Raw genomic sequence first — 22,104 nt, forward strand, 5'->3', positions numbered from 1 at the left:
CTATATCACTATACAGACAAATAACGGAATCGCACAGGCATTGGCTGTTTAAAATCATACTCATGATACTGACATTCTTTAAACGAAATACTACTCTGAGTAGGCCTACTCTCCGCTAAAGTTGGACAATAATCATGAAAGATGTTGGAAAAGATGACACAGCGCACAATATATAGGGGAGAGCGGGGAGTGTTCGCCCTATTTTTTTCTGACCAGCCTAGCGATGTCAATTTTAAGGTTAGGGATGATCTGATTAGCCCATGTGAAAGCCCTATGTCTTAGCTATATACGACCACAATCCCAGACCTATAGGCCTTACAATAGCAACAGGATAGAGCAAACAAAAAAGTTTTGCAAAGTGGCGAACTTGCCCCATATTGGGGCAGGTTCGCCCATATGGTGGGGTAAGTTCACCCTAATCACAAAAAAGGTTTAAACATTGCATAACAATAACATATTCAATGCAAACATTTAGCAAGAGTATACAGGGCATTCATTCTCTTCTGGGGAGTCACTAGATTTGTTGCAGGGGTCGGGTCAGGGTAAAATGTAGGGGTCCAAAGTGAGCTTAAACGTATCATGTTTACAACTTCGGGGAGAAATGGATTAGGACATAAACTGTGGTATGAGTAATACCGATATCACATAACTTTAAAAGAACATGTTTTTCATAGTTTTACCTTGTTTAATGGTTTAATTATCAATATTTTGCATAATACGCTGATGGGGCAGGTTCGCCCGGGGAAGGTGCGCGGGGAAGATACAGGGCGAACATGCCCCATCCTCAAAAGGGCGAACGAGCCCCTTGTGCACATTTTTGTATTTTCTTCAGGGTATGCAAAACACAAATCGAATAAGGAGATTATAACTGCATTAAATCTTTGACAAATCCCATATGTTCCCAATACAGATTTCCATTAAAACCATCTGTATTTATGTATCAATGATAATACAACATTATGAATGCAAGAAAAAAATTACGTTTTGGTGTAATTTTTTTGTTTTGGCTGCAGTTCGATGAACACGTCCCTATATGTCGCGTAGCTAATATGAGAAGTTTATAATGACCTATGGCACCTAATTTTGCCATCACCAAATTCCCTGATAGCCGTAGTGCTGAGAAACAAGGGGTGGGCGAACCTGCCTCTAGGGCGAACACTCCCCGCTCTCCCCTACTACGGCAGGTTTTGCACCTTTCCAGAATCTTGTAAATACGCCACGAAGTATCTCTTGGATAAATTGGACTTACGCTTGAACAGTCGAACATTCTTGAAGAGACTTCAATTTTCCATAAGCCTATAGACGAATCCAACGAGCCAAGTCATGGTCAGGATTTAGTCGGCCATGACGGGTCCCCGCATGCACCAAACTGGTGACTGCACAAATGGGTGGATTAAAGCAGTATTCAGACTTTTTATTGTACGTACAATATTGTATGCAACATATCTACGTTGTTTAAGCTATTGCCATTCTATTTCCAGTAATGTTTAAGTTCTAACGAATGTTTGATGACGTAAAATCGATAATATATTTCTACTAGATATTACATGTAACATATTATCGATTTTTCGTCATCAAACATTCGTTAGAACTTAAACATTACTGGAAATAGAATGACAATAGATAAAATAACGTAGATATGTTGCATACAATATTGTACGTACAATACTCGGAGTCTGAAGCTAGCTTAGAGCCGCTTAAAATTCGATGTTAGATTCTTTTGTGTTGCACACTGTCATTATTCTTTTGTCTACGTGTAACACAGGTGATAGAATGCAGTTTAAAATACCCTCCAAGGATCTACACGCATGCTTGTTAAACCATGGAGGTATATAAATAAATGGAGAATGATCGCCAGAATTCTAATCTCCTAAGTGGAGATTATCCCGTTACCTCTATTCAATGAGTCACCAAACTTGAATTGACCAGCCACTTCAGCCAAGCTATTGATCTCCACGATGGTTATGAGCCTCTACCATGGTTCATTGATTGTCACTCCCAAAATTTCCTCATAGGAATTGACCCTACATTGACCCGTACCGGAAGCCTTGTAAAAGAGACTGTATAATGACGTCAGCTAGTCAATCAGCTAGTTCAAAGTCACCAGTTTTGATAGCTTATAGTTTCAATGTATGATCGTGAGAAAACCCGAAGAAATTCGGATGTTCTGTTCTCAAGTTATGAAACTGTTTTCTACACTAGTTGTGCCGTAACTTGACAAATATACTTAGTTTTCATGTTCATATATTAAGCTTTTAAGGGGGTCTGAGGGAGTTCAAAGATAGTGCAAACGAAAGCAAAACGTTTTTACCTTCCGATTGTGAAAAAATTATGTTGGGCCAATTTGGGCCATTTGAGTTACGAGCGAGCAAAATTTACCGGAAGTACTTCGGAATTCAAGCAAAGTGATGATCAGACAATCTTTTCTAGAGAGAAATTGATATACGGAATGTATAGGCCCTACATACTTTGTTTAAACAGTTTCTCATAGTTTAGTGTAGGCCTATGATAACCGTGATTTTGGTTGAAGCTTCGGGTCAAATTGATTGAGTGCCATGACGGATGACATGTTATTGTTTTTAAACTTTTAATTCTGTATTGTCATGAAATTGTATAGGCCGCCTAAATCATCATCATTAAACTTCTCATTGTATAATAAATAATAATCAGTATTTAGGCCTAAATGATTATTAATATTATTAGGAGGCTATCATTTTCTTTGGAGGGAGGGGTTCCAAATATACGGGGGGGGGGGGTCATAACTTTTTGGAAAAAAAAAAGTCATAATTCAATTTTTCATGACCAAAATGTAGGGAGTCACAAGATGACAACAGATAAGGTGTTTCTTTTTTCAAAAAGACTGATTTCTTGATGCAATTTAAGCACTCAATTTTTGGCGAAAGTGGGATTTTGATATCAAAATTTTATGAAACATGAGCACTTTCCAGTTTCCAATAAGTATAAACTTCATTTTACCCCCATTGAAATCAATGGCCAGTGAAACAGACTTCACAATGTAATCAACTTAGCATAATCAATATAAACCTGAAATTGCCTATTCAACAATAATAGAGGTTATCCATGTTCTATAAGCTGCATGTCCTATCAACGACTGCTATACCTTGTTTAGGACATTCTAAAAAGTACCTGCATGTGCAACCATGACTGTTTCAAAATAGCCCGCCAAAGTCATGCATGTAACTCCGAGGTCGTGCATTGAATTAGTTTGAATGAGGAATACTACGGGAACCAGTGCCTTTTGTTAGAAGTCACACATGAGTGAAGTGGATAACCTCTATTGGTCATAACCAACGTAGTACAAAAGAAGCTTGGCTGGATCATTCTCCTTCTCCATTTATTTATATACCTCCATGGTTAAACAAGGGGGTGTTTTTGACGAAAGATACGGAAGGCAGACACCCTCCACAGAAACATTATTTGGAGTTTGAGCAACTATATTACTGATACAGGCAACTGTAGGCCTACAAACATACGGTATACGGTATTCTATTATAAGACCAACCTATTGTGTTTTGTGCAGGGTGTCTGCCTTTCGTCAAAAAATCCTCGTTTTAGGCATATGTCATGTATGTGACGTTTGGGCAAGTCATCATTTTTTAGTGTTTTACATAACACCGGCGTGTCCAGGATCTGTTTCTGCGGGGGGCTCATAGGGGCTTACAGAGTTATGCGGGGGGCTTAATGGCTAAAATCATGCGCCAAAAACGGCTGATTTTACATTTTAAAAGTGCGGGGCTTCAGCCCCCAAAGCACCCCGCCCCTGGACACGCCACTGCATATAGAGATATTTTGCTCCACAACTCCGTTTTCCTCCAATATAGGACATTCCCAAGCGAAGATATTAAGTTCGTAAATTAAAATCAAAATTGATAACCTGCCCAAAAGTGTCTCCTTTTGACAGGACACGTCACATATATATAAGCACGTACGTTCAAATAAGTGTTACAAATTAACATCAGGAGTGTGTTGCTACAAATATGTCAATGTTAATTATTGAATATTAATGTTTACTTATAAACATTCATATGTTACATTATTAATGCAAGTGTTTAGATATTATTATATTAGTGTTTAAACCATGTTGATAGTACCAGTGTTGATTTTGTCAATGCATAACACTCCAGCGTTAACATTTGAACACATGTGTTAGATCAATTTGTTGTGATTGTTCCTATAAATAAGTACGTACGTTAGGCCCTACAGATTAACATCGTGGGGCGTGTTGTCACAATGTCAATGTTAATTATTGAATATTAATGTTTACTTATAAACATTCAAATGTTACATTGTTAATGCAAGTGTTTAGATATTGTTATATTAGTGTTTAAACCATGTTGATAGTGCTAAAGTTGATTTTGTCAACGCATAACACTCTAGTGTTAACATAAACACATATGTTAGATCAATTGGCCATGAATGTTCATATATAAGCACGTACGTTCAAATAAGTGTTACAAATTAACATCAGGAGTGTGTTGTCACAATGTCAATGTTAATTATTGAATATTAATGTTTACTCATAAACATTCATATGTTACATTGTTGATGCAAGTGTTTAAAATTGTTATATTAGAATAAACTAGTGTTAATTTGTCAACGCATAGAACTCCAGCGTTAACATTTTCAATGTGTCGTGACTGTTGATAAATAGTTAAAGTTGGGAGACCCGGGCAGCCTCATCCCCTAGCCCCCCACGTTACCCCATCGAAATGCAGATTTTGGTATCGGGTGAAACGTCATATTTTTCTCATATTGACATTAATTAGGAGTTCCAAATTGAAAATCATCAAAAAACTGTCAAATAAGTAGGACCCTATCGACTGTGACATACCACATACTAGTTCGACAGTTTTTTTGATGATGTCTTCAGAAATACACCAATTTGGAACTCCTAATTTCAACATGTTAATTTGACTATAAGGTCTTTCATTTGCTATCAATTACATGATCATGCTGATTATCAAACGCTGTAGTCTACCAGTATCACGCTGTATAAATGTCATTGATTCCATAAGGACTTAGTCAAATTTACAAGAAACATTTACATGTTTTTTTGCATGAATGCTTGAAAGGGACGACATTTTATGTTATACGTAAGTTTTAAAGAACTTGATTTTCCAAATATATCGGATGAACTTCCTTTAATTATCAACCAATGGAATGGTACAGGCACTCTGCCGTGTTCATAACGATATATAAGCACGTACGTTCAAATAAGTGTTACAAATTAACATCAGGAGTGTGTTGCAGGGTTCGGTTTTTGCCGGCAAAACGGGTTTTTGCCGACAAAGTGGCAATAACTAGCAAAAACCTGTTTTGCCAGTTTTTGCCTGGTTTAAACCGGCAAAAATGGCAAAAACTGGCAAAAACTTATGTATAGTCACTCAAATGTTAATAAGTACACAGAAAGCTCATAAACAGTAAACATACAACTTTTAATGAATCATCCAACATATTTTTTGTCTCATCAAGTCCTTAAAATGAAAAGGTCTTGAATTTGATATGCCAGATTTCAGTTAAATGGACTAAGTGCACATGAGCAATGAAAATGCATGCCTTTAATTTCTTAATATGTTATTTTTAATTACAAAATCTAGCCTTGTTACACTCCGGAAAATAATTTTTTAATTTAATAATTCATTTTGAGATCAAAAATCTGAACTTTAAATCACTTTTTTAGTTTTTGCCATTTTTGTTGGCAAAAACTCGCAAAAACTGTTTTTGCCAAGCGGTTAAAACCGTGGTTGAAACCGCGGTTTTTTCCACCTGCGACAAAAATCTGCGAACCCTGGTGTGTTGCTACAAATATGTCAATGTTAATTATTGAATATTAATGTTTACTTATAAACATTCAAATGTTATATTGTTAATGTAAGTGTATAAATATTGTTATATTAGTGTTGAAACACTGAAGATACTAGTGTTAATTTTGTCAATGCATAACACTCTAGTGTTAACATAAACACATGTGTTAGATCAATTGGTCGTGCGTGAATGTTCATGCACGTACGTTCAAATAAGTCTTACAAATTAACATCAGGAGTGTGTTGTCACAATGTCAATGTTAATTATTGAATATTAATGTTTACTTATAAACATTCATATGTTACATTATTAATGCAAGTGTTTAGATATTATTATATTAGTGTTTAAACCATGTTGATAGTACCAGTGTTGATTTTGTCAACGCATAGCACTCCAGCGTTAACATTTGAACACATGTGTTAGATCAATTTGTTGTGATTGTTCCTATAATAGGGCAGGACGTGGAAGAACAGGTAGATCGGCTACAAACATTGATGTCATACGAAGAGCGGTGTCGGACAGCCCAAGGCGATCAGTACGTCGACTTCAATGGACAATCGTACCGCGTACAACTGTTCAATTCTTAGAAAAGATCTTAAGCAGTTTCCATATAAAACCCAGATAAAACAGAAAATGAAGATTACGCATATAAAACAAACAATCAAACAAATTTACACAGCCAAATTAAACAAAACAGATTTTAAAATGATAACACGTTATATCGTGTTCACGTCTCAAATGACGAGACTTATTTTGCGTTTATAAAAGTGGGTTTTACGGTACGGTAGATATCCATTAATTTCATGACAAAGGGTCATGACTACATATGCATGTTTGGTATCATAACATTTCTAAAAGAATTATCTACATACTGTGCAATTTTTGTAACAACACTATTAACCCAACGCAAGTTATGGGAAATTCACAATGTTAAGGGACTTTTGGGACACCCGGTATTAGTGTTTAAACCATGTTGATAGTACCAGTGTTTATTTTGTCAACGCATAGCACTCCAGCGTTAACATTTGAACACATGTGTTAGATCAATTTGTTGTGAATATTCATATATATGTGACGTGTCATGTCAAAAGGAGACACTTTTGGGCAAGATCGTAAATGGGGAAATAGCCAAAAATCTACCCAGTGGTAATTTGTTCACAATTTGGATTTATTGCGAACTTGTTTTTTGTCTGATAGTTTCAGACCGGAATATAACTGGCATCTTGTATTTTTTGAAACATTTTCAAGGTTATTCCTACTCTCAACATTGTCAGTAATATTTTTAACGGTCGATATCTCAATTTCCAATTTTATAATACCATAAGTTACGAACTGAATATCTTTGCTTAGGAATGTCCGATTTCATTGGGGAAAACGGCATTGTTGAGCAAAATATCTCTATATTTAACATATGTAAAAATCTCAAAATTGATAACCTGCCCAAAAGTGTCTCCTTTTGACATGACACGTCACATATCAGCACGTACGTTCAAATAAGTGTTACAAATTAACATCAGGAGTGTGTTGCTACAAATATGTCAATGTTAATTATTGAATATTAATGTTTACTTATAAACATTCATATGTTACATTATTAATGCAAGTGTTTAGATATTATTATATTAGTGTTTAAACCATGTTGATAGTACCAGTGCTGATTTTGTCAATGCATAACACTCCAGCGTTAACATTTGAACACATGTGTTAGATCAATTTGTTGTGATTGTTCCTATAATAAGCACGTGCACGTTAGGCCCTACAGATTAACATCTTGCCGGCAAAAACTGTTTTTGCCAAGCGGTTAAAACCGTGGTTGAAACCGCGGTTTTTTCCACCTGCGGCAAAAATCTGCGAACCCTGGTGTGTTGCTACAAATATGTCAATGTTAATTATTGAATATTAATGTTTACTTATAAACATTCAAATGTTATATTGTTAATGTAAGTGTATAAATATTGTTATGTTAGTGTTGAAACACTGAAGATACTAGTGTTAATTTTGTCAATGCATAACACTCTAGTGTTAACATAAACACATATGTTAGATCAATTGGTCGTGAATGTTCATATATAAGAGAGATTGCGGAGAGGCGTTCACTGCAAACGCCATACGGGTTACGGATTTCTGCATTTTGCGGTAGAACGTCATAGTCCCGTTCACATCCAAACTAGCCTCCTACACAGCCACTTTGTGTCGGTCCTAACACTCGTCGCTCCTAAGTCCTAGTATAGCCGCATAGAGTCTGAACCAAGACTACGTGTAAACGCAATTGCAATCATGATGGCGCTATGATGAGACAAATAATATAATCTAAAGGTAATAGGAAGCACCCATTGATTCACCTTGGGTGCATCGAACCAGAGAAGATTATCTTCTTTCATCGAACTACTTTCCTCCGTATTGATATGCAAATACGACTGGCTGTATCTATAATGCTCTAAGCATTCAGTCCAGATTAGCGATATTTGAGTTTTGCGGGCTATTGGAAAATGAGTATATAGGCCTATGTTCACACGTGTATGCTATTTGTCTAAATAATCTAAACAGAGTTTGGTGTTGGATGCCTAGGAAGTCTTGGTGTATATTATTCGAATAACAAGAAACAAACTCCATTATCATATAAATAATACCCTGTTTACTTTCTAAAGCAAAATGAAAATAGATAATCTAATATGCCTAGTTCGATTACTACCCAGCAAACACAAATATATTACAGAAAACGTTAAATGTCGGGTTAAAGGTTATGTGAGGGTCAAGGGCGTTTAAAGTTTTAACAACATTCAAAAAAACCTTTGTTCTAAACTTGCTGATAAACGTTCTAACACAATAGACACTTTAATAGGTTTGCCAAATGATATTTTACTGTAGCATTTCGAATTTTGGCTTAAAATGTTGTTGTATTATTTTTTCAGTATAACACGAGTTTCCATGATTTTTATATAACCATACATCGATATGTTATCAAAACGTTTTAACTAAAACCAAAAACATGTATGCATTATCATGTTTTAAAAACATTTTGGAGTTTGCTGAATAGTATCCATAAGCAAAACACTTTGACAGCTGTTTAATGCACAATGAAAAAGCAAGGCGAAAAATAGCGTTGCACGAACTTCTGTTCCCGGTCCCAAACAGACAATTATACCGCATTTATGCCGTAACACGACACAATCTTGCCTACAACGCCTCTTCGCAAGCTGATTTTTGGACGGCATTTTCCACACGCAAATGAATAGGCAATCTGCCCGTTCGAATTCGCGTCGAAAAAAATCGAAATTTGTTCACTTCTTCTTGTCTATACGAGATCAAATTTTAACCCCCAAAATGGATTTTATAACATGTCGGACTCTACTTGTTCTATTAGGATACTTTGATTCGTTTCATAACATGATAAACATAACATTTTTTGCATTTTATAATGCGTTTTTTTGTCATTTTGGAACGTCATTTTTTGCTACCAACCGCAAAGTAATCGCCTTACGGTAATTCCACGATTGACCAATTCACAATAGATTTCACCCTCTAGAGGGCATAATAACCGATTTTCGACTAATGTAGCTTGCCGTTCGCGTTCCCGTGTCACGTTTCACGTAAATTTCGCAATCTCTCTATAAGCACGTACGTTACGTATAAGCACGTAAGTGTTACAAATTAACATCAGGAGTGTGTTGTCACAATGTCAATGTTAATTATTGAATATGAATGTTTACTCATAAACATTCATATGTTACATTGTTAATGCAAATGTTTAGATATTGTTATATTAGTGTTTAAACCATGTTGATAGTACCAGTGTTGATTTTGTCAACGCATAGCACTCCAGCGTTAACATTTGAACACATGTGTTAGATCAATTTGTTGTGAATATTCATATATATGTGACGTGTCATGTCAAAAGGAGACACTTTTGGGCAGGATCGTAAATGGAGAAATAGCTAAAAATCTACCCAGTGGTAATTTTTTCACAATTTGGGTTTGTTGCGAATTTGTTTTTTGTCTGATAGTTTCAGACCGGAATATAACTGGCATCTTGTATTTTTTTAAACATTTTTCAAGGTAATTCCTACTCTCAACATTGTCAATAATATTTTTAACGGTCGATATCTCAATTTCCAATTTTATAATACCATAAGTTACGAACTGAATATCTTTGCTTAGGAATGTCCGATTTCATTGGGGAAAACGGCATTGTTGAGCAAAATATCTCTATATTTAACATATGTAAAAATCTCAAAATTGATAACCTGCCCAAAAGTGTCTCCTTTTGACATGACACGTCACATATAAGCACGTACGTTCACATAAGTGTTACAAATTAACATCAGGAGTGTGTTGCTACAAATATGTCAATGTTAATTATTGAATATTAATGTTTACTTATAAACATTCATATGTTACATTATTAATGCAAGTGTTTAGATATTATTATATTAGTGTTTAAACCATGTTGATAGTACCAGTGTTGATTTTGTCAATGCATAACACTCCAGCGTTAACATTTGAACACATGTGTTAGATCAATTTGTTGTGATTGTTCCTATATATAATAAGCACGTGCACGTTAGGCCCTACAGATTAACATCGTGGGGCGTGTTGTCACAATGTCAATGTTAATTATTGAATATTAATGTTTAGGCCTACTTATAAACATTCAAATGTTACATTGTTAATGCAAGTGTTTAGATATTGTTATATTAGTGTTTAAACCATGTTGATAGTGCTAGAGTTGATTTTGTCAACGCATAACACTCTAGTGTTAAAATTTGAACACATGTGTTAGATCAATTTGCCGTGAATATTCATATAGCACGTACGTTCAAATAAGTGTTACAAATTAACATCAGGAGTGTGTTGTCACAATGTCAATGTTAATTATTGAATATTAATGTTTACTTATAAACATTCATATGTTACATTGTTAATGCAAGTGTTTAAAATTGTTATATTAGAATAAACTAGTGTTAATTTGTCAACGCATAGAACTCCAGCGTTAACATTTTCAATGTGTCGTGACTGTTGATAAATAGTTAAAGTTGGGAGACCCGGGCAGCCTCATCCCCTAGCCCCCCACGTTACCCCATCGAAATGCAGATTTTGGTATCGGGTGAAACGTCATATTTTTCTCATATTGACATTAAGGGAAGGGGTATGAACGTTTGGACAGTATTTATTGTGAGATATTAGAGCACATCAGACATTTCGAATTGCATTCTGAATACGAAGAATGTCATTCTGATATCAAATAATTTTGATTTTTGAAATTCGCAATGTAATACACATTTTATGGCAAATCATTAAAATTGATATTTTTGATATTTAACAGTACTCGAAGTAAACTTTATAAATCTGATGATTTATACTTAACGTGTATGTAGGTGGGATGAAAAGCCGACGATCAATTGAAAATTTTGACCTTTCGTATTGAAGATATTGATTTTTGTTCCCAAAACACCAAAAAAAGTAGGTCTTTTTGGGAAAAAAATCCATATCTTCAATATGAAAGGTCAAAATTTTCAATTGATCATCGGCTTTTCCTCCCAGCTACATACACTTTAAGAATATATCATTAGATTTATAAAATTTACTTCGAGGACTGTTATATATCAAAAATTTGTCATAAAATTTGTATTATATCGTGATTTTCAAAAAATGAAAATTATTTGATATCAGAAAGACATGCGTCTGATACGTCTGAGGTGCTCTCATGTTCCATAAAAAATACTGTCGAAACGCTCAAAACGCTCATTCCAGATCCCTTAATTGGGAGTTCCAAATCGAAAATCATCAAAAAACTGTCAAATAAGTAAGACCCTATCGACTGTGACATACCACATACTAATTCGACAGTTTTTGTGATGATATCTTCAGAAATACACCGATTTGGAACTCCTAATTTCAACATGTTAATTTGACTATAAGGTCTTTCATTTGCTATCAATTACATGATCATGCTGATTATCAAACGCTGTAGTCTACCAGTATCACTCTGTATAAAGGTCATTGATTCCATATTAGGAATTGGTCAAATTTACAAGAAACATTTACATGTTCTTTTGCATGAATGCTTGAAAGGGACGACATTTTATGTTATACGTAAGTTTTAAAGAACTTGATTTTCCAAATATATCGGGTGACCTTCCTTTAATTATCAACATTTGTGTTTATGGCGGCGCTCTTACAGGCTGGTCATGACATTCGCACTTCGCAGAGCTCCCGATTTCATTATATTTAACGCAAAATTTTAGTGAAGTTTTAATCAGTAATTTATCACCTGGTCTCAGTTTATCACGCGTGTATTGATTGGATGTTTGTTGTTTTTATAGTATGAAGATTAATATTTATAGGAAACAGATAAACATTTATATATCAAGTTAATTAATATTAATTCTGTTAATTAATACCAAGTTTAATTTTAAATTAAAAATTTAAGGGGCTGACATTTTCTTCGGAAGCGGTGGGTCCTAAATATAGGACTACTGGGGGTCATACATTTTTGGAAAAAAAAACAAGATGACCACAGATAGTGTGTTTATTTTATTCAAAGAGACTGATTTCAATACAATTTTCTGGGGCTAAGGTGGATCAGTGGTGTTGCCGAAATAGGGGGTTCACAATTTTATTGACGCCGACTTTTTGTAAATTTGGGACCCCCTTCCGAAGAAAATGCCAGCCCCCTCAAGGAATCCAATTTAACGAAAACCAGGGGGTCTACGTTTAAAAGGGCTTAAGGGTATACGAGGTATTGTTGGTCGAAGCAGCAGAAAAAAAATCGATTTTCAGTATCTTAATCAATATAAATTATTATTGAAAAATAACACTTTGGTGTTTTGCAAAAGTTCATTCTACAAATATACTTTGAAAACTTGCTTAATATATTGTTGTTAATGAGTTATGTACGTTTTACAAAAGTGTTGTTGTTTCAGCCCGCTTTACAATATAACTCAAGAACCAGAGGACCTATAAAAGTATATCTGTGATATTTGAATTCTTCTACACGCTTGCTATGAATTGAGCAATGCAAAAGTTCACTACCATTCGCATGTGAACTACATTATTTTTGCTGCATGCTTCGACCAACAATACATCGTATAGGCCTACCCTTAAAGAACCACTTGAAGCATTGTGGAGTGTGCACCTATATCTCGGTTCAACTTCAAAGTTATTTTATACAGAAGGACCCCAAGCAGATGCTCTGAAAGACCCGGGTGAAAGACCAACAGACATAATAAATTAGATGCTGGTATAATTGTTAAAAGTTAAAATCCATTGTTTTCAGTCACTGGTCATCTTGCTGTTTGGTTACATATTTTGATATTGTTTAAAATACGGGTACAACGTAATAAATGGAGTAAACGCCTACCAAAAAGTAATTACCCCCCTTTATTACGATATAAAACTCAATATCTATGCATCAAATTTAAAAACAGAAATAGCAAAAACAAACCCAGGTTTAATAATTCTGCAAATTTTGTTACCTCATTTGTCTGGATAGCTCAAAGTTTGTAGCCACGGTGCCTCCTTGATTGAGATGCATTTTCAAAAGTTGCACCAAAAAGCTACTCAAGTCAGTGTACCATAAGTCAGTGGTCACATTGTCGTCTGCGAAAGAAGATGAAGACTTTTAGATCATATAAAATAATTTCATTTAAACAGTTGAAGTACAAAATATCAATTGTTAAATATCTATAATCGAATCTTCAAAATATTTCTCTGGGGCTTTGAGACACAACGTTTATTTTTATATATTCGAAAAAATCATTATAAATATGGTACCAAGAGACGTATCATGAAAACATGTGATATATTTACGAGCAGGTATCACGAAATCACGGAGAGACGACCTTGTTCACTGATTTGTAAACTGTATTTTGTGTGGTCAAACGGTGCTTGGAAAGACAACATTGCGCACTATTTTGTAAATTGTATTTTGTGTGGTCAATCGGTGCTTGGAAGGACAACCATATGCTCGCTAGTTTGTAAATTGTATTTTGTGTGGTCACACGGTGCTTGGAAAGACAACATTGCATACTCGCTAGTTTGTAAATTATATTTTGTGTGGTCAATCGGTGCTTGAAAAGACAACCTTGCTCGCTAGTTTGTATTTTGTGTTTTGTGTAGTCAATCGGTGTTTATAAAAGACAACATTGCTCACTAGTTTATATATTGTGTGGTCAATCGGTGTTTGGAAAGACAACCTTGCTCGCTCGTTTGTAAATTGTAATTTGTGTGGTCAATCGGTACTTGGAAAGACAACATTGCTCGCTAGTTTGTAAATTGTATTTTGTGTGGTCAATCGGTGCTTGGAAAGACAACCTTGCTCACTAGTTTGTAAATTGTATTTTGTGTGGTCAATCGGTGCTTGGAAAGACAACCTTGCTCACTAGTTTGTAAATTGTATTTTGTGTGGTCAATCGGTGCTTGGAAAGACAACATTGCTCACTAGTTTGTAACTTGTATTTTGTGTGGTCAATCGGTGCTTGGAAAGACAACCTTGCTCACTAGTTTGTAAATTGTATTTTGTGTGGTCAATCGGTGCTTGGAAAGACAACCTTGCTCACTAGTTTGTAAATTGTATTTTGTGTGGTCAATCGGTGCTTGGAAAGACAACCTTGCTCACTAGTTTGTAAATTGTATTTTGTGTGGTCAATCGGTGCTTGGAAAGACAACCTTGCTCGCTAGTTTGTAAATTGTATTTTGTGTGGTCAATCGGTGTTTGGAAAGACAACCTTGCTCACTAGTTTGTAAATTGTATTTTGTGCGGTCAATCGGTGTTTTGAAAGACCACATTGCTCACTAGTTTGTAAATTGTATTTTGTGCGGTGAATCGGTGTTTGGAAAGACAACATTGCTCACTAGTTTGTAAATTGTATTTTGTGTGGTCAATCGGTGTTTGGAAAGACAACCTTGCTCGCTAGTTTGTAAATTGTATTTTGTGTGGTCAATCGGTGTTTGGAAAGACAACATTGCTCACTAGTTTGTAAATTGTATTTTGTGTGGTCAATCGGTGTTTGGAAAGACAACATTGCTCACTAGTTTGTAAATTGTATTTTGTGTGGTCAATCGGTGTTTGGAAAGACAACCTTGCTCGCTAGTTTGTAAATTGTATTTTGTGCGGTGAATCGGTGTTTGGAAAGACAACATTGCTCACTAGTTTGTAAATTGTATTTTGTGTGGTCAATCGGTGTTTGGAAAGACAACCTTGCTCGCTAGTTTGTAAATTGTATTTTGTGTGGTCAATCGGTGTTTGGAAAGACAACATTGCTCACTAGTTTGTAAATTGTATTTTGTGTGGTCAATCGGTGCTTGGAAAGACAACCTTGCTCACTAGTTTGTAAATTGTATTTTGTCTGGTCAATCGGTGTTTGGAAAGACAACATTGCTCACTAGTTTGTAAATTGTATTTTGTGTGGTCAATCGGTGTTTGGAAAGACAACCTTGCTCACTAGTTTGTAAATTGTATTTTGTGTGGTCAATCGGTGCTTGGAAAGACAACATTGCTCACTAGTTTGTAACTTGTATTTTGTGTGGTCAATCGGTGCTTGGAAAGACAACCTTGCTCACTAGTTTGTAAATTGTATTTTGTGTGGTCAATCGGTGCTTGGAAAGACAACCTTGCTCACTAGTTTGTAAATTGTATTTTGTGTGGTCAATCGGTGCTTGGAAAGACAACCTTGCTCACTAGTTTGTAAATTGTATTTTGTGTGGTCAATCGGTGCTTGGAAAGACAACCTTGCTCGCTAGTTTGTAAATTGTATTTTGTGTGGTCAATCGGTGTTTGGAAAGACAACCTTGCTCACTAGTTTGTAAATTGTATTTTGTGCGGTCAATCGGTGTTTTGAAAGACAACATTGCTCACTAGTTTGTAAATTGTATTACGTGTGGTCAATCGGTGCTTGGAAAGACAACCTTGCTCACTAGTTTGTAAATGGTATTTTGTGTGGTCAATCGGTGCTTGGAAAGACAACATTGCTCACTAGTTTGTAAATTGTATTTTGTGTGGTCAATCGGTGTTTGGAAAGACAACCTTGCTCGCTAGTTTGTAAATTGTATTTTGTGTGGTCAATCGGTGTTTGGAAAGACAACATTGCTCACTAGTTTGTAAATTGTATTTTGTGTGGTCAATCGGTGCTTGGAAAGACAACCTTGCTCGCTAGTTTGTAAATTGTATTTTGTGTGGTCAATCGGTGTTTGGAAAGACAACATTGCTCACTAGTTTGTAAATTGTATTTTGTGTGGTCAATCGGTGCTTGGAAAGACAACCTTGCTCACTAGTTTGTAAATTGTATTTTGTGTGGTCAATCGGTGCTTGGAAAGACAATTGCTCACTAGTTTGTAAATTGTATTTTGTGTGGTCAATCGGTGCTTGGAAAGACAACCTTGCTCACTAGTTTGTATATTGTATTTTGTATGGTCAATCGGTGCTTGGAAAGACAACATTGCTCACTAGTTTGTAAATTGTATTTTGTGTGGTCAATCGGTGTTTGGAAAGACAACATTGCTCACTAGTTTGTAAATTGTATTTTGTGTGGTCAATCGGTGTTTGGAAAGACAACCTTGCTCGCTAGTTTGTAAATTGTATTTTGTGCGGTGAATCGGTGTCTGGAAAGACAACATTGCTCACTAGTTTGTAAATTGTATTTTGTGTGGTCAATCGGTGTTTGGAAAGACAACCTTGCTCGCTAGTTTGTAAATTGTATTTTGTGTGGTCAATCGGTGTTTAGAAAGACAACATTGCTCACTAGTTTGTAAATTGTATTTTGTGTGGTCAATCGGTGCTTGGAAAGACAACCTTGCTCACTAGTTTGTAAATTGTATTTTGTGTGGTCAATCGGTGTTTGGAAAGACAACATTGCTCACTAGTTTGTAAATTGTATTTTGTGTGGTCAATCGGTGTTTGGAAAGACAACCTTGCTCACTAGTTTGTAAATTGTATTTTGTGTGGTCAATCGGTGCTTGGAAAGACAACATTGCTCACTAGTTTGTAACTTGTATTTTGTGTGGTCAATCGGTGCTTGGAAAGACAACCTTGCTCACTAGTTTGTAAATTGTATTTTGTGTGGTCAATCGGTGCTTGGAAAGACAACCTTGCTCGCTAGTTTGTAAATTGTATTTTGTGTGGTCAATCGGTGTTTGGAAAGACAACCTTGCTCACTAGTTTGTAAATTGTATTTTGTGCGGTCAATCGGTGTTTTGAAAGACAACATTGCTCACTAGTTTGTAAATTGTATTACGTGTGGTCAATCGGTGCTTGGAAAGACAACCTTGCTCACTAGTTTGTAAATGGTATTTTGTGTGGTCAATCGGTGCTTGGAAAGACAACATTGCTCACTAGTTTGTAAATTGTATTTTGTGTGGTCAATCGGTGTTTGGAAAGACAACCTTGCTCGCTAGTTTGTAAATTGTATTTTGTGTGGTCAATCGGTGTTTGGAAAGACAACATTGCTCACTAGTTTGTAAATTGTATTTTGTGTGGTCAATCGGTGCTTGGAAAGACAACCTTGCTCGCTAGTTTGTAAATTGTTTTTTGTGTGGTCAATCGGTGTTTGGAAAGACAACATTGCTCACTAGTTTGTAAATTGTATTTTGTGTGGTCAATCGGTGCTTGGAAAGACAACCTTGCTCACTAGTTTGTAAATTGTATTTTGTGTGGTCAATCGGTGCTTGGAAAGACAATTGCTCACTAGTTTGTAAATTGTATTTTGTGTGGTCAATCGGTGCTTGGAAAGACAACCTTGCTCACTAGTTTGTATATTGTATTTTGTGTGGTCAATCGGTGCTTGGAAAGACAACATTGCTCACTAGTTTGTAAATTGTATTTTGTGTGGTCAATCGGTGTTTGGAAAGACAACATTGCTCACTAGTTTGTAAATTGTATTTTGTGTGGTCAATCGGTGTTTGGAAAGACAACCTTGCTCGCTAGTTTGTAAATTGTATTTTGTGCGGTGAATCGGTGTCTGGAAAGACAACATTGCTCACTAGTTTGTAAATTGTATTTTGTGTGGTCAATCGGTGTTTGGAAAGACAACCTTGCTCGCTAGTTTGTAAATTGTATTTTGTGTGGTCAATCGGTGTTTAGAAAGACAACATTGCTCACTAGTTTGTAAATTGTATTTTGTGTGGTCAATCGGTGCTTGGAAAGACAACCTTGCTCACTAGTTTGTAAATTGTATTTTGTGTGGTCAATCGGTGTTTGGAAAGACAACATTGCTCACTAGTTTGTAAATTGTATTTTGTGTGGTCAATCGGTGTTTGGAAAGACAACCTTGCTCACTAGTTTGTAAATTGTATTTTGTGTGGTCAATCGGTGCTTGGAAAGACAACATTGCTCACTAGTTTGTAACTTGTATTTTGTGTGGTCAATCGGTGCTTGGAAAGACAACCTTGCTCACTAGTTTGTAAATTGTATTTTGTGTGGTCAATCGGTGCTTGGAAAGACAACCTTGCTCGCTAGTTTGTAAATTGTATTTTGTGTGGTCAATCGGTGTTTGGAAAGACAACCTTGCTCACTAGTTTGTAAATTGTATTTTGTGCGGTCAATCGGTGTTTTGAAAGACCACATTGCTCACTAGTTTGTAAATTGTATTTTGTGCGGTGAATCGGTGTTTGGAAAGACAACATTGCTCACTAGTTTGTAAATTGTATTTTGTGTGGTCAATCGGTGTTTGGAAAGACAACCTTGCTCGCTAGTTTGTAAATTGTATTTTGTGTGGTCAATCGGTGTTTGGAAAGACAACATTGCTCACTAGTTTGTAAATTGTATTTTGTGTGGTCAATCGGTGTTTGGAAAGACAACATTGCTCACTAGTTTGTAAATTGTATTTTGTGTGGTCAATCGGTGTTTGGAAAGACAACCTTGCTCGCTAGTTTGTAAATTGTATTTTGTGCGGTGAATCGGTGTTTGGAAAGACAACATTGCTCACTAGTTTGTAAATTGTATTTTGTGTGGTCAATCGGTGTTTGGAAAGACAACCTTGCTCGCTAGTTTGTAAATTGTATTTTGTGTGGTCAATCGGTGTTTGGAAAGACAACATTGCTCACTAGTTTGTAAATTGTATTTTGTGTGGTCAATCGGTGCTTGGAAAGACAACCTTGCTCACTAGTTTGTAAATTGTATTTTGTGTGGTCAATCGGTGTTTGGAAAGACAACATTGCTCACTAGTTTGTAAATTGTATTTTGTGTGGTCAATCGGTGTTTGGAAAGACAACCTTGCTCACTAGTTTGTAAATTGTATTTTGTGTGGTCAATCGGTGCTTGGAAAGACAACATTGCTCACTAGTTTGTAACTTGTATTTTGTGTGGTCAATCGGTGCTTGGAAAGACAACCTTGCTCACTAGTTTGTAAATTGTATTTTGTGTGGTCAATCGGTGCTTGGAAAGACAACCTTGCTCGCTAGTTTGTAAATTGTATTTTGTGCGGTCAATCGGTGTTTTGAAAGACAACATTGCTCACTAGTTTGTAAATTGTATTACGTGTGGTCAATCGGTGCTTGGAAAGACAACCTTGCTCACTAGTTTGTAAATGGTATTTTGTGTGGTCAATCGGTGCTTGGAAAGACAACATTGCTCACTAGTTTGTAAATTGTATTTTGTGTGGTCAATCGGTGTTTGGAAAGACAACCTTGCTCGCTAGTTTGTAAATTGTATTTTGTGTGGTCAATCGGTGTTTGGAAAGACAACATTGCTCACTAGTTTGTAAATTGTATTTTGTGTGGTCAATCGGTGCTTGGAAAGACAACCTTGCTCGCTAGTTTGTAAATTGTATTTTGTGTGGTCAATCGGTGTTTGGAAAGACAACATTGCTCACTAGTTTGTAAATTGTATTTTGTGTGGTCAATCGGTGCTTGGAAAGACAACCTTGCTCACTAGTTTGTAAATTGTATTTTGTGTGGTCAATCGGTGCTTGGAAAGACAATTGCTCACTAGTTTGTAAATTGTATTTTGTGTGGTCAATCGGTGCTTGGAAAGACAACCTTGCTCACTAGTTTGTATTTTGTATTTTGTATGGTCAATCGGTGCTTGGAAAGACAACCTTGCTCACTAGTTTGTAAATTGTATTTCGTGTGGTCAATCGGTGCTTGGAAAGACAACCTTGCTCACTAGTTTGTAAATTGTATTCTGTGTGGTCTGACGGTGGTTGCAAAGACAACCTTGCTCACTAGTTTGTAAATTGTATTCTGTGTGGTCTGACGGTGGTTGCAAAGACAACCTTGCTCACTAGTTTGTAATTTAAATTGTATTCTGTGTGGTCTGACGGTGGTTGCAAAGACAACCTTGCTCACTAGTTTGTAAATTGTATTTTGTGTGGTCAATCGGTGCTTGGAAAGACAACATTGCTCACTAGTTTGTCAATTGTATTTTGTGCGGTGAATCGGTGTTTGGAAAGACAACATTACTCACTAGTTTATAAATTGTATTTTGTGTGGTCAATCGGTGCTTGGAAGGGCAACCTTGCTCACTAGTTTGTATATTGTATTTTCTGTGGTCAATCGGTGCTTGGAAAGACAACATTGCTCAATAGTTTGTATATTGTATTTTGTGTGGTCAATCGGTGCTTGGAAAGACAACATTGCTCACTAGTTTGTAAATTGTATTTTGTGTGGTCAATCGGTGCTTGGAAAGACAACATTGCTCACTAGTTTGTCAATTGTATTTTGTGCGGTGAATCGGTGTTTGGAAAGACAACATTACTCACTAGTTTATAAATTGTATTTTGTGTGGTCAATCGGTGCTTGGAAGGGCAACCTTGCTCACTAGTTTGTATATTGTATTTTCTGTGGTCAATCGGTGCTTGGAAAGACAACATTGCTCAATAGTTTGTATATTGTATTTTGTGTGGTCAATCGGTGCTTGGAAAGACAACATTGCTCACTAGTTTGTCAATTGTATTTTGTGCGGTCAATCGGTGTTTGGAAAGACAACATTACTCACTAGTTTATAAATTGTATTTTGTGTGGTCAATCGGTGCTTGGAAGGGCAACCTTGCTCACTAGTTTGTAAATTGTATTTTCTGTGGTCAATTGGTGCTTGGAAAGACAACATTGCTCACTAGTTTGTAAATTGTATTTTCTGTGGTCAATCGGTGCTTGGAAAGACAACATTGCTCACTAGTTTGTATATTGTATTTTCTGTGGTCAATCGGTGCTTGGAAAGACAACATTCCTCACTAGTTTGTAAATTGTATTTTGTGCGGTGAATCGGTGTTTGGAAAGACAACATTACTCACTAGTTTATAAATTGTATTTTGTGTGGTCAATCGGTGCTTGGAAGGGCAACCTTGCTCACTAGTTTGTAAATTGTATTTTCTGTGGTCAATTGGTGCTTGGAAAGACAACATTGCTCACTAGTTTGTAAATTGTATTTTCTGTGGTCAATCGGTGCTTGGAAAGGCAACATTGCTCACTAGTTTGTAAATTGTATTTTCTGTGGTCAATCGGTGCTTGGAAAGACAACCTTGCTCACTAGTTTGTATATTGTATTTTGTGTGGTCAATCGGTGCTTGGAAAGACAACATTGCTCACTAGTTTGTATATTGTATTTTCTGTGGTCAATCGGTGCCTGGAAAGACAACATTCCTCACTAGTTTGTAAATTGTATTTTGTGCGGTGAATCGGTGTTTGGAAAGACAACATTACTCACTAGTTTATAAATTGTATTTTGTGTGGTCAATCGGTGCTTGGAAGGGCAACCTTGCTCACTAGTTTGTAAATTGTATTTTGTGCGGTGAATCGGTGCTTGGAAAGACAACCTTGCTCGCTAGTTTGTAAATTGTATTTTGTGTGGTCAATCGGTGCTAGGAAAGACAACATTGCTCGCTAGTTTGTAAATTGTATTTTGTGTGGTCAATCGGTGCTTGGAAAGACAACATTGCTCACTAGTTTGTATATTGTATTTTGTGTGGTCAATCGGTGCTAGGAAAGACAACATTGCTCGCTAGTTTGTAAATTGTATTTTGTGTGGTCAATCGGTGCTTGGAAAGACAACATTGCTCAGTAGTTTATAAATTGTATTTTGTGTGGTCAATCGGTGCTTGGAAGGGCAACCTTGCTCACTAGTTTGTAAATTGTATTTTCTGTGGTCAATTGGTGCTTGGAAAGACAACATTGCTCACTAGTTTGTAAATTGTATTTTGTGTGGTCAAACGGTGCTTGGAAAGACAACATTTCATACTCGCTAGTTTGTAAATTGTATTTTGTGTGGTCAATCGGTGCTTGGAAAGACAACATTGCTCGCTAGTTTGTAAATTGTATTTTGTGTGGTCAATCGGTGCTTGGAAAGAC

Source organism: Amphiura filiformis, chromosome 7 (genome assembly GCF_039555335.1).
Source record: "Amphiura filiformis chromosome 7, Afil_fr2py, whole genome shotgun sequence".
NCBI lineage: Eukaryota > Metazoa > Echinodermata > Ophiuroidea > Amphilepidida > Amphiuridae > Amphiura > Amphiura filiformis.